Genomic DNA, 18400 nt, shown 5'->3' with positions numbered 1-18400 from the left:
TTAGGAAGTGCACGATATCAAGCGAACGCGTGAATGTAACTGTTAATATAACATTGTTAGTTTAATTTTTATGCAGATATAGAAATCTAGATCTAGAATCTAAAAAACTTGAATGCCATAGTATAAGTCTAGTCAAATACTAAACACTTTGAGCCTACTAAATGACTAAACACTTTTGAGCACATACATACGCCTTACATTCTACTTTATAGTATAGGCTACTAGCCACATGTTACCCGCTGCCCGCGGGTTATTTGCGTTTCACTTTCGATATAGTTGTGAGCTTGCGCTCCCAGAGCTATTTTTTATGTGTATTTTCATAGGCTATAGCTGTTCAGTATATTCTTTTGTATAGGTTTGTGTCAGATTTTATTATTGTACTTCCGCCTATAGTTAAATGGGTTAGTGCGGGATAATATATATTGCTATGTCCATGGGCGTAGCCAGGATTTTTTTTCGGGGGGGGGGGCGGGGATTCCCCACGCCCCCCCCCCCACGGATAAAATTATATATATATCTATATATATATGTGTGTGTGTGTGTACATAATTAATCTTTATTACATTCTGACCCTTTCGGAATACATTTATTGTTTATTGTAGACTCCCCGCCCTTGCTAGCAAGGGGGTCTGTGGGAGTTCGCAGCGCTCCCCCAGCGCGGGGCGAAGCCCCGCCGCAGATCACTATTTCTGGTATTGAAAGCCAACAAAATGCATATTCTGAGGTATCTACAGTGCATTATCTTGCTATTAAAAATTTTATTTCAAAAACCTAATGTGCCATTCTTACTGACTTAGCCCCTATCGCGTCGTTCGGCGCATTTTCCGGCAAGCTGTTTCTGCAACTCTTATTTTGCGTAATTCATTTTGTCGGAGAACATGTCCCGCAATTCTCATGCTACGCTCTGTCACAACCTTACTAAGGATTCGACTCCCAGTTCGGCATATGATTTCTTTGATTTAGACCCGATCTCAATGACTGATTCCTAAAATCTGTCTTAGCCATCTTTGTTGAGCCACATTTAATGTTTTTTCAATTTCGGCAGAAGACTATTCACACTTTATTAATGGAGCCCAAGCCACTGGTAGAAATTTGTAACCTTTCTTGACTACGCTCTTGGAATTACATGCCTGTATTTCGCTTTAGATTTTATATCGAAAAGGAAAGTTTTTTCGTCAAATCATCTGTTGAGGGGTTTTAAACTAAAAAATCTATGGAGTTTTTTTTTTTTTTTAAATTCAAAACCCCATTAGCTACGATCATAGAATTTGGTGACTGTAGTTTGCTTTAAAATAATATTGAAGAGAGAGGTTTTCAACTCTAAACGCTCTGTATGGGAATTTTAAACTCAAAATCATCTGGAGGGGTATTAAACTTTAAAGAAAAAGCCATCTGGAGGAGGGGTATTTAAACTCAAAACCCCTTTGGCTACGCTCTTAGATTTTATAGTGTGTAATTTGCTTTTTTTTTATATTGAAGAGGTACTTTTTAGCTTCAAACCCCAACTAGAGGGGGGGGGGTTAAACTCAAAACCCCTTTGGCTACGCTCATAGAATTTTGAGTGTGTAATTTACTTTTTTTATATTGAAGAGGGGGTTTATCGTAAATTTTGCAGGGGGGTTTAAAATCAAAATCTTCCTTAACTGTGCTGTTGGAATTTGGGGATTGTTGTTTGCATTTTTTTTGTTTTATTTTATAGAAGAGGGGGATTTAACTGCAAAAACCTCTGGTAGGGGGTTTAAAATTCAGAATCCCCTGTAGGGGGTTTTAAACTCAAAGCCCCCTGGTAGAGGGATTTGTATCTCAAAACCCCCTGATAGGGTTTTTTTAAATCTCAAAACTCCCTGGTAGGGGAATTTAAACTCAAAACCCCCTGGTAGAGGGTTTTTAACTCAAATTGATGATTTAGTATTAAAATCTCACCTAAAATAAACAAAATGAAAGCAAAAATCAGTCACTTAATTCCGTTCCCACCCCCTTGGGGGGATTTCATTTCAGGGGGGGGTGAACCCCAAGAACCCCCCCCCCCCCTGGCTACGCCCATGGCTATGTCCATGCTGTTTCTTGGACAGTTGACCAGTGTACGGTCAGGACAGCATCTCTGTGTGACGAGAGGTCTTGGTGATCTTAAATGCTAGTAATTGTTTCAATACTTTTATTCCTGTACCTGGGACGGCCTGTAAGTTTGTAACAGTTATATTTTCTTTTACTAGATCTATGTCACACTATGTGTAAATATACTTTACATTATAAGGTAGTTATTTTGTTTTCTACTTGGACTATTTGTCATAATAGTTGTCAACATGCTGTATTCAAGATGGCGGCGCCCATTAGTCCCTCTATGAGTGTTCTAGATCTAATAGAATATATGGTTTTGTATTTATAGTTTTGTATTTTTATATGTTGCAGGCTATTTTTACTGCTATTGAGTATTAGGTAATAGGCGATATTATGCCGCCCACGCCTGATTCGGTTCTTTCTGTGGTCCTACCGTAGACCATATATAGTATAGGCTAATAATAGTGTCTATAGGCTCCTAAACCTACCCTCCAAAGCTGTACCATCGCAAATTAATATTAAGCCGAAAAAAGGGTTAGGGTTAGGGTTAGTTTTTACGGTTCCTTATTATTGCTGTAATAGAGGCATTTTTTTCTTTAGGTTTAGGGTTAGTATTTAGGTTTAGGTTTAGTACTAGGTTTAGGGAATTAAGTTTAGGGTTAGGTTTAGTATTTAGGTTTAGGATGTTTAGGGTTAGGTTTAAAGACCAACTGAAGAGGTTTTTTTCGAAATTGAGATAGCGATTGATTCAGACAGTAGATAGCATCAAAGTTAGTTCCTAAAATTTTGAGATTTTAGAAAAGCGTATTTATATTAGAAAAAGTAATTTGAAAGTGGAAAAAATAACGAGATTTGAAAATCAGCTTCAATGGCCGAAACCGGAAGTGACGTCTTGTAATAGACTGAGAAAATGTAAATAATAATAGACATGGCTGGATACGTTATTGATAGCGATTCAGATGATCTACTTATCTAAATCTAGCTGTCAAACAATTTTAAATGATACTTATCATGGGATGCACCAAAATGCCCTGAAGATAACTCTTCTACTTTTTCAAAATAAATTATAGAGCAGACTATTTAATTAATATAATTATCATAGATAGATTGATAGATAGGACTAGACTTGAGTCGACTTGACTAGACTTCTAACTTCTAGACAGTCACTTATGACTAGATCTAGATAGATATACTAGTAGATAATAGATTCTAGATCTACTATAAATTATAATCATAAACTATACTAGTATACTAAAAGTATAAGTCTATTATAATTTTTATTATAACAAAACAAAATGGATAGATCTATCTCTATTCTCTGATTCTAGCTAGTCTAAGCTAGGCCTTCTAACACTTTTACTAGTCACTCACTAGTCACTAGAATGACTAGATCTAGTTTATATTTATAATAATAATACTTGACTTTGGCTTGTAGTAATACTAATAGAGTTTAATTACTTTAATACTTATACTAAAGACACTAGAGTAATAGTTTATAAACTAGTACATTTAAGTAGATATAGAGTATTCTAGAGTAATCTAGACTAGCCTCTATCTATGTTAAGTCTAAGCCCAGTCGCCAACATTTTTTAATGCTTGAATTTGTATATCTCTGTAATAGTACTAATAGTAAGACCTAGTGAGTAGTGTCCTAGCATAAAGATTATTCATAGATATTTATAAATATAATATTATATTAGTCAAGGACTAAACCTAAAGCCTAAGCTAAATCTATATAGAATATATTTATAAAAGATCTAATTCTAATATAGCCCTTTACTAGCCCTTACTATACTTATTAATAAGGATAGACTTTAGATTTAAAAAATAATAAGTCATCATTTATATTGGTAATATTAAATACAGATCTATACTAAACACATGTGACTTGTCTTTAAGTCTTAAACTTAAACAGGGCCGGTCCTAACGATTGCGGGGCCTTATGTGAAACTGATTGCGCAGGGCCTAGTCTGGGTGGGAATAAGGATAATAAGTGGAAATTAAGCTTTGTATTTTAAAAAAATTTGACTTTGAATTCTATTCAATCTTTACTAAGTACAAGATTACGATCAAATTAACTTTACTTTACGAACTTTGCAACCTATGGCACATTAATATGCCAGTCACTATTAAAGTAAATAAAGTATAATATGGAAACTTCCAATTAAAGTGAAAATTGGCCTGATTATTACATTTTATTACATGAAAGCTGACAATGCCTTTTATCGCGCGTAGGATTAGCATTTTCCGGAATGAATGACACCCACAATTGACAATTTTGTCTATTTTTCAGGAGATTTTTATGACCTTTCATGAGATTTCCAGGTTTTATATATGTACCGGTATATATATATATATATTTCAATTTAACAATTACACCTAGAATTAGCGTGGGGCCTATGAAAGTGCAGGGTCCACTGCGACCGCATAGGTTGCAGTGGCTTAAGACCGGCCCTGGTCTGAAATATATTAGATTGCCTAGACCTAGAGTAGAGTAATTTATTATTATTAAGAACAATAAGAGTTAGATGTTAATGTTAGATCAGATAATCAGTATAACATATAATATATATATATAACCACTAGTTCTATATATATGTGTATACAAAGTATACATAATTAAGTATAAATGTTAATAAACAAATTTTTAAAAATCTATTTTACAGAAAACATATGACATGTGGCATACAGACAAGTTTACTAGATGGATCTTTCATCATTTTGGAAATACAAGAAGAGTTAATATTCCCTGTTTCTATTGTGAAACAATTCACAGAAACATTCTACAATTTTATATATAATAAATACCAATAAATGTAAATAAAAAATCACATTTTAATAGAGTTCTTCATTATACACACAACATTATTTTAGTATGTTCCTTTTCACTTGCTAGGTTTAGACAAAGCTTTGAATCAGGATTTAATATTATTATGTCATAGCCCAAAACTCCAGCAGGATGTTAGTTAATGGCAGTGGTCAATGTTTGAACCTGATACCGCAGAGAAAACAGTTCGGAGCGCAAACCAAACAACTTTCTGCATTTCGAAACATATTCAAATTTTGATCATTTCTATGTTATTGCAGATTTGAATGTCCATTGCAATGATGACTTGATCTGTAAAGGGGTTACATTTAAAAAAATAAGAGTTGGATCTCATTCTTCGAATGATGCTATTTATTAGAAATTGCAAGGTGGAATAGATATTAGAGGCCAAAAGAAAATCCACTGCCAAGGGAAGACGTAGACGTGGTAAAGAACATTTAAATTGACCACCAGCTAGGGCTGCGTAGCCATGGAAAATACTGCATTCCTCATTAATCTTTCGACTTGACTGCCAGCCTTATTTATTTAACACTTTAAATTATGAATAGCTCTGCATTTTTTAATAACAATAATATATATATATATATATATATATTGAGATATATTTAGTGATTAACTGGCAATAATTGGGTTACTAAAATTTAATAAAATGAGTTGCATAACTACAACAACAATAGCCTATATGCATTACTGAATATTATATTGATACTACAATTTATTTTTCACTTCCCAGAGAAAAGAAAAAAACAACTCCTTTTCCGTTGGATAATCTCTTCTATTTATTTGGCCTATTTAGGGACGACTATAGGTTAATAATCACTATTAAGTGTATAGATAGAGTATATAATTTTAAACTTTGTTTTTCTAGATCTAGGCCCAGCACCTCGATCGGATCAGTCTAGATAGATTTAGGGACGACTATAGGTTAAACTTTTTTAGATTAACTGTCATTTTAGCTCTCGTGTTTTTGTTTGTAATGTTCTTATAGCGCCTTGAGCCTACATTTTGTTTGTTAACAGCGCTTTATAAATAAAATTATTATTATTATAGATCTATATAGATAGGTCTAATCTCTAAATATCCAATGCTACTATTACTAGATCTAGACTTCATCTAATTAAATGTAGGTCTACTTCATACACCATTAATGATCTGAGAAAAGAAGATCTAGCTCTTGATCAAAAGCAGTAGATGTAGAACTAGAATAAGCCTGAAGCAGTAACATAAGCCATAAATTGCGTAACTTGACTAAAACGAAACATGTGAACTGAGGCGCGCGGTACTGCGTGGGCTGAAACGCTGTTCGCTTGACTAGATCAAGAATAAGCCGACAAACAGTAGATCTAACATGCAAAGCCATAAATTGCGTGATTTGACCTAATTTCCCCAACTCTAACATCCACATTTTATAAATTGGTGTGTTTTAGTCGCCTTTGTTTTCAGAAACTAGCATTCCTGTAAAAAGGAATAGGGAAATACGCTAAGCCATAAACTGAAAAATTTGACCTAATTTCCCTTAAACTACGTCATCGACCTTGGTTGTCTGGGAAATACTGATCTCGAATGGCTTCGAGATTGTGAAATTTAATAGTCCCTAAAACTCACATTAAATTGCTTATCTATATTATAAAGTAGAATGTGAGGAGTATGTATGTATGTTACTTATAGACATCAAAACCGCTTGACCAATCTTGATAAAACTAGGCAGGAATGTTCCTTGGGTACCAACTTAGACCGTAGTGTATGTTTTGTAGCCCTAAAACAAACTTAAGACCCTAAAAAAAAATAAAGTTGTCCGACTCTATTACAGCTATAGTATTTTATGGATCTAGGCCATGTCTACAATGTTGACATGAGAAAAGATAGAAAGGATTTAGACCTAGATCTAATTTTAAGAAATACACTTTGCGCAGATAGTTTTTTACTTTGACACATGAAAATACAAAAGAAGATCCATTGATTTCATTATATAATAAAATTAACCTTCAATTTTGTGTTTCAAAAGCATTTTTTACGTTAATTAGTTCCTTATATCTGTGACTACAGATTTCCTGACGAACATTCTTTCATTAGACAATACCGTAATGAATCGCGTACTAAAAATTAATTCGTTTAATTGTTTACTTTATAATCCCATCCCTAGATCTAAAACTCTAATTCAACTCTAAGATGATAAAACTTCTCTTCGCACAGATAGTTTTATACTTTAACACATAAACATATTAAATAAAGTCCATTCATTTCATATTTTGATCAAATAAACATTCAAATTTGGTTTTCTAAAGCTACATTCGTTTACGAAAGCTGCGAAGCCGAGTAGAGATAGGCCTAGATCTATATTCATTCATGAATCGCGTACTAAAAATTATTTCGTTTAATTGTTTACTTTATAATCCCATCCCTAGATCTAAAACTCTAATCCAACTCTAAGATGATAAAACTTCTCTTCGCACAGATAGTTTTATACTTTAACACATAAATATATTAATTAAAGTCCATTCATTTCATATTTTGATCAAATAAACATTCAAATTTGGTTTTCTAAAGCTACATTCGCTTACGAAAGCTGCGAAGCCGAGTTGAGATAGGCCTAGATCTATATTCATTCATGAATCGCGTACTAAAAATTATTTCGTTTTATTGTTCACTTTATAATCCCATTTATTTAACAAAGCTATCGCTCTTTTCGTTTTTAATAGATAAGAATGTATCGACTTCGGGTAATCCCATTTTCGCAAAACTAATTTTATTTTCGTAGCGAAAGAGAAATAACGTGAAAGGATCATTAGCTACGTTTAACATACATCTAAATCCAATCCACTAGATTATTCAAAAGCAAATGTTTTAATTTTAAAAAATGGATTTAAGCCTATTAGCTATTTTGATTTCATAGCTTCATTCACACTATTTTTACATTGACACATTCGCTTTACTTATTACATTATTATTTCGTTTAATTGTTTACAAAACACTCTCATTGACTATATCGACAGTAATGCGCAAATAAAGACCCGCGGGTCGCGGGTAACATATGTCTAGTATCTAAATAATTACAAAGAATATATGTCTAATATTTCGTATATATGTTTCTTTAAGCATTATGAAACTAAAAAAAAGTATTACACCGGTTTCCGCATCTGACCCCAAAACCTCTTCAGTTGGTCTTTAAGGTTAGGGTTAGGTTTCACTAAACCTATTCTAAATCTAACCCTAATCCTAAATCTAACCCTTATTCTAAACCTAACCCCTAACCCTAAACCTATTCTAAACCTAATCTTAAACCTAGCGCTAAACCTATTCTAAACCTAACCCTAATTCTAAACCTAATCTTAAACCTAGCACTAAACCTAATCCTAAACTTATTCTAACCCTAACCCTAATTCTAAACCTAATTCTAACCCTAACCCTAATTCTAAACCTAACCCTAACCCTAAAGCTAGCACTAAATCTAAATTTTGATCATACTAAATTCCATCAAAATAATATATAGTTCAGTGATACTTGCTCTTAGTTTATTTTTTTTTAAACTTCTGGGATGGAGAGTTACATCCTCTTAAGAACGTAGTAAACAAAATGGCGTATAAGTATGTCATTACAACAATGACAAAATAACTTGAAAACTAAATTATTTTTTTTCGGCTTAATATTAATTTGCGATGGTACAGCTTTGGAGGGTAGGTTTAGAAGCTTATTGTAGGACGTAATCATCTTCTTTTTTGAAGTAACGTCTGTATTATATAAGATACAGTAAGACCACAGAAAGAACCGGATCAGGCGTGGACGGCATAATATCGCCTATTACCGAGTTTTACTCTGATGAATATAACTGCTGCTGTGTTATTGCTGCTTTAAGCTGCTGAATGTAGTAATGCTATTGTTATTGCTTCTGTAGATCTAGGGCTATGGAACTTCCATTCTATTGTTATTTTGTTTTTGTAGTGTTGCCTTAGTCGGCTTAGACCTAGTGGCTTAGTCTGTTCTTAGTGAATAGTAAGGTACTAAAGTGTTCTTGTTTTAGTGTTAGTGTTATGGGTTGGTTGTAGTAGTAGAATATTGTAGATCTACTAGTTTATTGTAGGGTGTTAGTGTAGATCGAGCTAGGTCTAGTGTAGTACTAGTAGTAGTTCAACTAGTTGTAGTGATATAGTTAGATAGTTGGTTTGGTTAGTTTGTTGGTGTTTGTAGTGGTGTAGATTTAGAGGGTTTTAGTTAGTTGCTGGGTTCAGTTGTAGTGGTTAGTGTGTGTATATATTATATTTTATTATTGATTTAAAGTTTCGTTGGTGCTTTCATTTAGTTTAGGTTAGTATGTATGGTTACTTAGGTGACTTTAGCCCCTTGGTCGTAGACTGAGGTGTCACAGATGAAACCCACCCAGTAGCGCTAACATCTGCCTACTGTTATAAGGAATTAATGCCGAGCAGTAAAAAAAAAAAAAGGTCGCCACTCCAGCGCCTCCTGACCTGCTCACATAGTCACTGAGAGTGCTTTGTAAACAATTAAACGAAATAATAATTTTTTAAGTAAAGCAAATGCGTGAATGTAAAAATAGTATGAACGGAGCTATCAATAATAGCTAATCGACTTAAATTCATTTTTCAAATAAAAACAGTTACTTGTAGGCCTACATATATGTGATTAAAATTTTGAATGAACAGACTTAATTTTGTATGTTCATGTGTTAAAGTATAAAGTAGATCTTGAGTTAGACATAGATCTAGACTAATCTTGGATAGAGTTCTTTTTGATTAAGGGATTCCTGAATGAAACTATTAGAATATATCTCAACACGGCTTCGCAGGTTTAGCGAACGAATGTATGAAAAATGTTTTAGAAAAACAAATTTGAATGTTAATTTGATTTAAATATGAAATGAATGGACTATAATTAGTATGTTCATGTGTTAATGTATAAAACTATCTTTGAGAAGAGAAGTTCTATCATCTTAGAGTTGAATTAGAGTTTTAAACCAAGGAAGAGAGAGATGTGTAATCTTTTGGGTAATGTGCAATGAAAGAATGTAGGCTACGTCAGGAATTCTAAATTCACAGATATAAGGAACGAATTTATGTAAAAATGCTTTTGAAACACAAATTTGATATATATATATATGTTTATGAATCTCTCTCTCCAGGCTCTCTATAAACTGCACCACAAGACACCACCAACTGAAAGTACTTAACAACTCAGGGCTCCAAATAAAGTGATAGTTTAATGTCAATAAATAACAGCCAACATTGTATAATTAGCAGCACGTAACACAAGACTGTACAAATATATCTCCGTTAATAGCCCTACCTGCGTATCAACTCTTGCGCTGGTCTCTCCGTCTTGTCTCGGACTTGTACTGGGCCGTCGTAACGAACCGTAGATCGAGAAATTGTGTCTCCCTGGTCTCCGATACCTTCGCCCTTTATATAGGGTCCCTGCTGTCTTCTAGAACCGAACGGAAGATCACTCGACCATTCTAGTTATCACGTGACTGCAGCCCTCGTGGCGCTCCTGAGCTCTATTCATGACGCCGATCCTTCCCGAACAGTCATGTTGACACTCGTCTTGGCTGACCGTCGTAACTCGTCACGGTTGACTGCTCGTCTAGCGCTGGCCTGGGGTATATATATATATATATTGTTACATATTTCTGAATCTTCTGGCTAAATGTATTAGTAGGCACACAAATAAAAACACTGCAAAGAACTTGACGACTCAACTTTCAGTTTCATATAACTTTAATGACTATTAACTCTAACAATTCGTCACTGTAACATGTAGCGTAGAAGACTGTACAATATCTGTCAGTTTACAGTTAGCTATACTTCGTTGCAATTCATCTCTTGACTTCGTTGCAATTCATCTCTTCTCTACTTGCATCGAGCGTATTCCACAGAACAGACCAACGACACACTTCTTCGTGTCGCTCCAGGTCTCCCAAAGCTAAACCAAGTCGTACTCAAGTCTACCGAATCAGAGCCGCACACGTCTAACATCGACTGTATCGACTAAAGTCCACTGTAGTTTGCTGTATAGACTTTAACGACAGTAGTCCACTCCAGTTAACTCTACCCTAGTTAACTTGCATCGAGTCGTACATATTTCTCTTCCACTAGGGCCGCACACGTCTTACATCGACTGTAACGGCTCACTCACGACTAACTTTCACATTAACTTTCTGGCTTATATAGAGTCCCTAATCGCTTCTCCAAAGTTGCACAAATACTGCTTGTATCTTCTGGAATAACACGTGAGGAAAAGTCACATCGCTGCAGTGTCATCAAGTCGGGGTCACACGTAGTGACCTCTATCTGTCACTGTTCATTAGTAACTGCCCCCTTCTTAGATCTGTTCGTCCCCTGGAACAACACGTGAGGACACGTCACATCCTGTTTTTGTTTGTACATATAGATTCCAGAGAACACTCGCTGCTGTGTCATCTCCCCGGGGTCATACGTTGATCTCTACCTATCACTGTTCATTTGTAACAATATATACATTTTTTGGCCGGGGGGGGGGAGATAAAGAAAATTCCCCCTCCCCGAAAACAAATCCTGGCTACGCCCATGATATAGCTACAATATCAATATCTGGAATTCATGAAGGAGTGCAGGCAATATTAAAAAAAAAAAACAGAAACACCATTTTAATTGATGTGTACATTGTTTATTTAAGTTATGTGGCCGATTTTCAGAAACTACTTCCTGCATGACATTTTATGTACTCTTAAAAATGTTTTCTTTCATCGCCGCTTTTACCATTTGATGGGATACTTTTAATTCATCATACTGGAGTATCATTGAAATGTCTTTAAACAACTTGCTGGAGTACTCTTCATGCTACTGTTAAAACCGTGGAAAAACGATTTGATAATTTACGGCTATTAAAGCTCTTTGCTACCGCTCTTAAAATACAGACACTAGATGCGCAGCTAAAATACCCTTCCCTGATGCTGTTAGATCATGGAATGAGTTGCCTGAGTCAGCAAGGATTAACATGCATGACTAAATTGACTTAGGAACACAATTAGGATTTAATCATCCTCTTTTTTAAGCCAAGAGTAAAGGTCTGTATTTTATAAGATAAGAACAAGAGGAGTGCTTTGGTACCCTTAGCATTTAGCCAGACGACAGGAGATTTTAACAGAAATAACAAAACAAAAATGCACCTACAGACAGCAAAAGTTAATTTTAAAGAAGCTTAAACTTGGAGATACTTGAATTTTACAAAGTGTAGTTCTTAAAATTAGATCTAGATCCAAATCCATTCAACCTTTTCTCTTGGTAAACATGGCCTAGATTTATAAGATACTATACTTTCATAGAGTTGGTCAACTTTTTTTAAAGTTTGTTTAAGGGCTACAATACATCTCTACGGTTCCTGTTAGTAGGCCTACCCATAGAACATTTATGCCAAATTTTATCAAGATTGTTCAAACGGTTTTGATTTCTATTCGGCACATACATACATACATATGTGACAGGTTGGGGAAAGTGACGTGTGTTTGGCGCGTCAGCATATAAATCGGGAGCAGGCACGCAACGAGACAAGCAATGAAAGAAAGATACAAAATTAAAATGAAGAATGTTTATTTACATAAATATTTACTTAAAAGAATAAAAAGGGGGAGGGTTTGCATCTATCTCTAGTGAATACTATGTCTAATCATCACTCTTGCACATAATAAGAGAGTATGTCACTTTGTCCTCTGACTTAGCTGGTTGTCCTGTTGATGCCGCAGCTGGCTGTGTCCTGGTTCTGCAGCTGGAGGTGGCGCTCTAGCGGATAGAGGGACGCCGGTGATTCAGTCCTTGTGGAGTCTCAATCCAAAAGTTCTGATATCTGTAGTGGGCACAGTAGGGCGGGTGGCCGGCTACCGTGGGCACAAGGTTACTGCGGGCAGAGCTGATCTGCCGTGGGCAGCGTTAAGAGCAGGATATGTCCAGAGAGTTGCAGAGGGTTTGGCGTAGCTATGACGTCTCGCACAGATCTGGGACTATAGGGACGTCGAATAGGCGGGCAAGGCCGATAGCGCCAAGAAGAAGAGTTGAGTAGATCCGCGTAGGCGGGAGATAATACTCAATAGCGAGTAGACAAGTGATCCGATAAATAGGCAAGTGCAGTGCTAAATAGCACTAAGCACGAAGGCAGACGCCTGAGGGAGGCTGCGGATAAATAAAGACAAGTTAGGACATGTCTCTCATGCATCTTATCGATGCCCTCGACTGAGGTGCATTGGTCAGATTGGTGAAATTGCTTTAGAGCACAATGGGAAGATGATGACAAATGGGATATGGAAAAATAGATGACGGATAGTAGCAATATAAAATGTACATAAAAGGGGAAATAATAATATAAAATAAACAACACAAGTGGGAAGAGAAAAAAAAGGGGGGGGGGAATGGGCGATGGTCAGCGACCATGACGGTTTGTTTACATACGACCGTCGGCCGAGAACAATGGAGCGCGCTTGAATGGAGAGGGTGTCTGTTCCAAGGGGCGCAACTCTCGTTAGGATAAAATGACTAAAGGGGGAGATAATTCATATCTCTTTTCTAAACGCAGTATTAGTGCGCTAGTAAAATTATCAAGGCGGTCAGCCGAGATAAAGGAAATAAAATAAGATGTACAAATATATACATGGTTGCATCAACGATCAATTGATGCAACGTAGCATTAATAGATTAATGCAATTCATAAATACATACATAGGACATGTTTATGTTTTCTACTTACGCCAGTGAGAAATACACAATGTACTAATTCAATATACATAAAATAATAAAATACACATGATGGTATCCAGTGAGAAATATACACAGAGTAATTAAGACGGAACATGTGATTAAGTTCGGCTTACCACCAGGTATTCCTCTAGGAGAAAGAATAAATGAAGCAGTCCAGACTCGATAGCTCAGCTCGAATGAGAAAATGAGAGAGTCTGGCTTGATCTAATTTACTTTATATAAAGGCCTGGAAAATGTGGGCGGAAACAGGAAATGTCCTAGGCTAAGAATTGTCTTACACGTGGGTGAAGTCCGACAAGAGTCGCACCTTGGAGGGTCACGCGGCGTGTTGACCAGAGTAATCTTTTTGATCATAGAGAGACGTGGAAAAGGGGGGGGACGAAAGATTGGTTTGCATTCCACCCAAGGTGGTGTCAACCGCGACTGTCATTCAGACATCCGGTGGGTAAGATCAAAGAGACTATGTTTATCTTTCCCCGATCAAGATGAGATAAGTCGAAAGACGCGGCCTAGCTATCTCCAATGTGGTCAACTAAGTCTAGCCTGGAGAGGGAAAGGTGGTGCGGGTGAAGAAATTGGGGGTAGGATGGGGAAATAATTAAAATAAAATAAATAAATAAAGATAAATAATAATTAATGCTGTGATAAAATTGAGTGACTCTGACAGCAAGCTTTTGACTTGTCACAACATACATACATACATACGCCTTACATTCTACTTTATAGTATAGTTATAATTACCTATATGGACTCTAAGCTTGAAATATTTATTACTTGGTCTCATAACAAAACTAATCTCAAATTATAAATAGGCCTATATAAACACTGATAAAAATGTTTACCATAAAAATTAGTCCAATTCTGCTTTACAACTTAATGACCACAAAAAATGTTCAGCTCTTCATTGATACCGGTATCTGCTTTCCATATAGCTACTTGGTGTAAAATTGTTCGAGGAACACACACACTTCTATAAACAGAGCGGTACTAAAACGATTATGGTCCGATTCGGGTTAATAAGGTTTCATTGGATAAGCTGCCCTACTTGCACTCGCCCCTATAAAAACGTTAACGGATCGGTGTGGGATTTTAGTTATTGGGCCGTTAACGTCTTTCCGCTTTCATGCCGGTGTGGGACTTCCACAATCGCGCCAGAATCAACATGATGAAATCTTTATTATAAAATAAAAAACAATATTATGTTATTTTAAATTTAGTATAAAGTGTGTTAAATATAAATTTTGCTTTGTTTCCCTTTTGTAAGTAATATTATGTTTGTTTGTTTTTTTTTTAATTAGGGTTCTATTGGGGGATTCCTTAACTGGTTTAGTAAAGTGTTGCCCGTATGGGTCCAATACAGACATTCGTAATCAAATGGGGGATGTGTGTCTGATTTTTTTGTATGTTCACCTTTTGTATGTTTACTTTACCTAACTCAAAAAATATAGAATCAACATTTTGTAAAATTAATACCACCTCAACATCCCTAATAATAGGCAGTATTTACAGACCACCAAATTCTTGTTTAGAATACATGCAAGAACTATGGGAAAGGACCAATGGCGAACGCTTTTGTGCCAGTTTTTAGTTTAGAATTTATAACTCCGCAATAGTTAAACTTATTAAAAAAATGAAAACAATCTGCGGACTCTCAGCTATTGGGCGATAAAACTAAATTTGACTCTTTTTTCCATATCAGATATTAAATTTATAATTTAAGTCAAATTGTGGTAGGGGTCGGACCTAATCAGCAAAATTTTTTCGCGGGAGTCATAATGAGCGAAAGGCCGTAAAAAATAGCGAAATAGCATGTTAAAATAAAGGAAATTATGCTTCAATTAGTTCTATCATCTAACATCTTCCATGAAGCATTTCTAACTATTGTCCTCCTTGTGACATTAGGCCTAAATTTGTTTTAACTTTTCTCGAGCTCCACATCTCCTTTCTCTGCATGGAACTGATGTCTATATATAGCCTACGAAACTTGCGATCAATTCTTTTTTTAAAGAAAGAAAGAAACTACAAAATTCTATCTCGCCACCTTCCTAAAGGCTGGTCCACGTCGTTTTACTCTCATTACTGCAACTATTTTTTTAAAGAACTTATGTTCAGTGCACTTAATCACCATCAACTCGATCTCTCCCCCCCCCCACACACACAACACGCTGATTGACCCAAAGGCAGATCCCGAATGCGATGGATTGATGATGTATGGAGGCAGATCTACAACAGCTTTTTGTTTCGGGCATGGAGACGAAAAGCTCAGGAGAGCTCTTGTAATTTTATACATGTATATTATATGGTAACTCTTATATTTATTACTAAATATATAGTTTTATCGAATATTTTCTCCTGGAAAACTCTTGGAAATCTCCTGAAATCCTAATCTCAGAATGGTGGGGGAACCCTGTGAAAATGAATTCTGCACTTCTTTTAAACATTTATACACATATTAATATCATTAATTAGTAACAAGAGGTTAACCAGCCAGTTTAAAAAAAAAGGAGGACGGCAAAACAGAGTTACCCCCCCCCCCCCCCCCCGTATAAGCGCTGTTAAGATCAACTGAGGCGTCATTTCACCATCACTGGCATAGAGGAAAGTAACTGCCAGCATATGATCTCTGAGAGACTGTTGGAGAGCTGCGAGTCAAACGGAAAGAAAATCCGGGAAAATATGCTGGTCGCAACTGGGCGTAGTCATGTGAAACACGTACTGCACTCATCCTTAATCTTCGAAATCGGGGTTAAGATTAAAAAAAGGCCTATTATTTTAATATTTCAGTTTACAAACAATAACTAAGAAAAAAGAAAAACAGATTAAATCAGTAACTAAATTAGTATTAATGGCTTTTGAAGCTTATAATAGGGGTTTCGCTGAATAGGTTTTTAGTTAAAAAGGTCATTTTGAGCGAACACCCCATAATATTTTTTTTTCAACGGAATGAATAGCCTTAGCTGTTCCAGCTAACTATTTTCTCATCTATTTAGAAGCATAATATGCGATATTTTTCTCTGCCGATGTCCATTGGTGCTTTAAAATCGCCTTAAGTTCGGACCTATTCTCGTTTATCCGGAAACGTTTTGACAATGAAATTTCCATTCATGTCAACTTTGACCTTCAGCTATGCTATATTTTATGAGGGAAAACGAAAGTGAATATGCGGGTGTCACAATCATTGATTATGGATGTCAGATGTCAAGATCTATGAAGATACTATTATAGATGTCACGTTGAAGGTTATCTTGACCTATATCACACCATCAATGATCGTGATTGCCGAGGATCTTGAAATTGTCTTTTAATAAGATGATCGTATAGAAGTAGCTAGATCTAGTTGATAATACGATCATATCATTCAGAATGTTGCCAGTTGATAAGAGAATCATCTAGAAGTTGCCAATTGCTAAGTCGATCTAAGTATTTTATTATATTCAATGAAGAAACGTCTCTTCGTCTAAAACAATTACTTTAATTCAGAACTTGAAAAAGCTATTCACAAATAATTACAATGGTTAAATATACTTGAATAAAATAACTGATCTACACAGTTACATAATTGAGTTCTAATACAAAACTCTAATGCATGTTCTCACTAACACGATCCATACAAGACTGCGGTCAAATCTCTCAGCTTAACAAAGCTTTTGGGAGTTTTGTCATGTGACTAAATATCTCATTGCCGCTTGGTTAAAATCTGTCCAATAAATACAGCTAAAGGTACAACAATCAACATTTCAAACCAATCACATTTATTCTGACACATAGCTCTCCGCATTTCCCGAGGTCGCTGACGAGCTAAATATAGATACTGTGTACGTGACAGCGGGAAATATAGAAAAATGGAGCCTTTGTAATACCATTTTATTAGTTCTGCAGTTACTTTTGAAATAAATAAGAATGGATAAAAATTACGGGGAGGTGTTCGCTTTATATGCCATTTCAGCTGATGGGCCTTTTCTATATATAGAAAATTTAAAGAAACTAAGGCAGAAAGAGTTTATAAAAAGTACATAAAAATTAAACACCTAACCCAAAAAGTAAGCAGACAGCTGCAAAGTGAATACATAAACAATGTAATATCTAAAGATAACAATAAAAACCTATGGTTATTTATTAAGTCTAAGAAAATGGAAACAACGGGCGTAGCGCCATTAAAAGAGGAAGACAACTTAACACATACCGCTAATGATAATGAAACTAAAGCTTACATCCTAAACAAATGCTTTGCATCAGCATTCTCAGCCCCAGGAGACAAAAACATATTACTTAATTTGAACCAAGTAGACAACATAGGAGATATAGAAGTACAAGAAAAGGGAATCCAAAAACTATTAGCCAACATCAAACCTAATAAAGCATCTGGACCTAATGGTATTCCAGCTAGACTACTCAAAGAACTAAGCAAGGAGCTAGCACTATAGTGTTCAAAATACTTTTTCAGGCATCTCTTTACCAGGGCAGAGTACCAAGGGACTGGAAAGAAGCTAATGTCACCCCTCTATTTAAAAAAGGAGAAAAATCAGACCCAGGAAACTACAGAGCAGTATCACTTACCAGCATCACATGTAAAATCCTAGAACACATAATATGTAGCAACGTCATAAACATAATGCCCTTACTCCATACCAACATAGTGTTACGTGCGCATCTTAGTGGAATGGTGCGAATGCGTGTTGAAAGAGAGGGAAGATGGAATCAAGAAATGAAGGAATGTAATCAAAGTTATTGTTGGCACATTATTAATTGTTACTTAAGATTAAAGTCATCATAATCT

At 35.6% G+C, this 18400-nt stretch overlaps 1 protein-coding gene across 2 annotated transcripts in view; it reads right to left on the bottom strand.

The window, feature by feature from the left end:
• Positions 1-18195, bottom strand: part of LOC106053309 (kinesin-like protein KIF20B) — a 74159-nt gene extending 55964 nt beyond the window's left edge. Inside the window, exons 1-2 of one of the 2 annotated variants that reach the window (XM_056025909.1) lie at positions 18181-18195; positions 10184-10491 (exon numbers count right to left, since the gene is read on the bottom strand). The gene's annotated coding sequence lies outside the window, so the exon portion shown is untranslated. Of the gene's footprint in view, positions 1-10183; positions 10507-18180 lie in introns of those variants that run through there. The other variant, XM_056025908.1, reaches the window with a different exon arrangement.
• Positions 18196-18400: the final 205 nt, after the last annotated feature.

This window comes from Biomphalaria glabrata, chromosome 4, assembly GCF_947242115.1.
Source record: "Biomphalaria glabrata chromosome 4, xgBioGlab47.1, whole genome shotgun sequence".
Taxonomy (NCBI): Eukaryota; Metazoa; Mollusca; class Gastropoda; family Planorbidae; genus Biomphalaria; species Biomphalaria glabrata.
Note: the sequence above shows the minus strand (reverse complement) of the source record. Positions and strands in the feature narration are given on the sequence as shown.